The following is a 2,475-nucleotide window of genomic DNA, read 5'->3' on the forward strand; positions in this document are numbered from 1 at the left end:
TAATCATATTTGTTGGAGTTCACTTTTTAGTTTATTGAAATTAAGTATATGTAATGGCAAAAATATCCCCATGTAGATTTGAGATTTTTTTTTTTTAAGTTTTGAGGTTAAAAAAAAGAAAATGCACTTGGGTTAATTTTGCTCTATCATTTTCCTTGAAATTGAAATCTGTTTTTTGGAAGAAGTTTCTCCACAAAACCATTTCCTATGTAACTGATTTGACACCTGAACCAAAGGTAGGAGAAAAGCGTCTTATCTTTAAATGATTGTATTGAACAAAACAGATGTTTTTTTTTCTTTTTTTTTTTTTTAAAGATTTTATTTATTTATTTGACAGAGAGAGATCACAAGCAGGCAGAGAGGCAGGCAGAGAGAGAGGAGGAAGCAGTCTCCCTGCTGAGCAGAGAGCCCGATGCGGGGCTCGATCCCAGGACCCTGAGATCATGACCTGAGATCATGACCTGAGCCGAAGGCAGCGGCTTAACCCACTGAGCCACCCAGGCGCCCCACAAAACAGGTGTTTAAAGCAGTCAGTGTAATGAAATCTCTCAGTTCAGGAATTTAAAATGAGAAGACATTATAAAAATACCTGGTAGCATTGCATTATATTAAATTCCCATTTACAGACTCAGCAAATTGAAGAAGCAAAGGAAGAGAGAGAAAACATAAAAATATTTGGTAGCATTGCATGACATTAAACTTTACATTTACAAACCCTCAGCGAATTTCCTTCTAGCCTCTCTGGAACTACATCGTCATTTCATGGGGTGCCTGGCTGGCTCAGTCCATACAGCCCATGATCTTTGAGTCGTGAGTTTGAGCCCCAGCTTGGGGGTAGTGTTCATTTAAAAAAACAAAAGCAAAAACAAAAAACATTTTGCTTCATGTACTGACCACATCACTATGACCTTATCAATTTTCCTTATTTTTATTTGAGCTCATGTTTGCGTACAACCCCCTCAGTTGTTTCTATGGAAATGAATTGTCTAGGGGTCTAAAAGTCCTCTTTTAGGCCTCTCTTTCCCACCATTGTATAGATAAAGAAATAATACATAATTTCTTAAATCAGGTAGTTACTTAGGGCTAGAGTGAGGACCAAGACACAAGTCTGCCAACACCCGGAACCACTCAATCCACTTAGAGATGTCAGCATCTCTAAGGAGGGCTTGGTGGAGTTGGTGGTGTGCAGAAATAGTGTATCTCAGTGGAGTGTTCATTAAATGTTCATCGAACATTACAGCACCCTGGCTTCAGTGTATAGGAAACCTCTAAGAGGTAAGCATAAGTTACCAAGAGTCTTAAATTTTATTACTAACACCGAGTGACATAGTCTTCCCAACGGAAAGCTCTGATTGGTTGCAAAAAGCCACAAAAAGCCTTTTGAGAAAGATGGCAGCCTGAACCATCCTTTACCTCTTCAGTCACAAATCATGAAAAACCTTTCTTCTTGAGGGAAAAATGAATCTCTATAAATGCCATTAGTAGAGGAGAAGAACTTTGTGTTAGAAGACATTTTAGTTTTTATATGTAGAGTTGTCCCCATGAGTGAGGGGAGATTAGAACTTCTGGAGGCCAAGCTCTACCAGCCTTCAGAAGACAAGTGCTTGCACCGGTTTTCTGTCCTGGGGCAGTCATAAGACCATGTGGACCTCCCTCCCATCCAGCCATGTGTAGGCCCCTGCAACTACTTGACTGGGGGGAAGCAGATGGACAGGATTTGTGGTAGACATAAAGAAGCCATGCTCTGAGTGCATGTCCCCAGGATTTCCTCCCATTTTCTGCCTCTGTGACCCAGCCAGTAACTCCTGACTGCCAGTAAACAAAGTCCAGTCGCTCTGGCTGAAAGGGTGATGGACTGCTTTGCGAATGCCTTCTCCAGGGACTCATAGTCCATAGAAAGCCAACCCAGGGCCCTAGGCTCTATGGAGAAAGCCTCTGGATCTCCCCTAGAATGGATCCTGGGTAATGATATGGAGCGACACCGTGAGATCATTCTACCTAACAAAAGTCCAGACAATACACTCAAGGACATCCATAGTCCAAGGCCAATAAAACAGGTTGCTTCATAGACTAGGAAGGTGCAAAATCACCCTCTGACTCAGGAGGTCTCCCTCTCTCAGTTAGCTTTGGTCTTTGTTTTCTTCATCAACATCTCACCATATTGCTAGGAGAATTTGAAATAAAATATATTTATGTAAAAGAGATCTGTTTTCTCCTTAACTCATGGAACTATAATGCTGGGTTATAATGGGCAAGCCTTAGGAAACAGAAGAATTCCTATCTGTAGAATTAGGTTTTATTTACCCATTACCTTACTTGAACTTAATTCCTTCTGAGTAGTCTTGCATGCACAGAAAAAGAGGACCAGGCTTTCTACCAGTTTGGAGCCTGATTTCAGGATCACCGGGTATGGATTTTGTAATGCAGTGATTCAATCTTTTTAGCAAGCATTGAGATAGACACGCAGCTGCCGGA

This window comes from Lutra lutra, chromosome 2 (assembly GCF_902655055.1).
Source record: "Lutra lutra chromosome 2, mLutLut1.2, whole genome shotgun sequence".
NCBI classification, from domain to species: domain Eukaryota; kingdom Metazoa; phylum Chordata; class Mammalia; order Carnivora; family Mustelidae; genus Lutra; species Lutra lutra.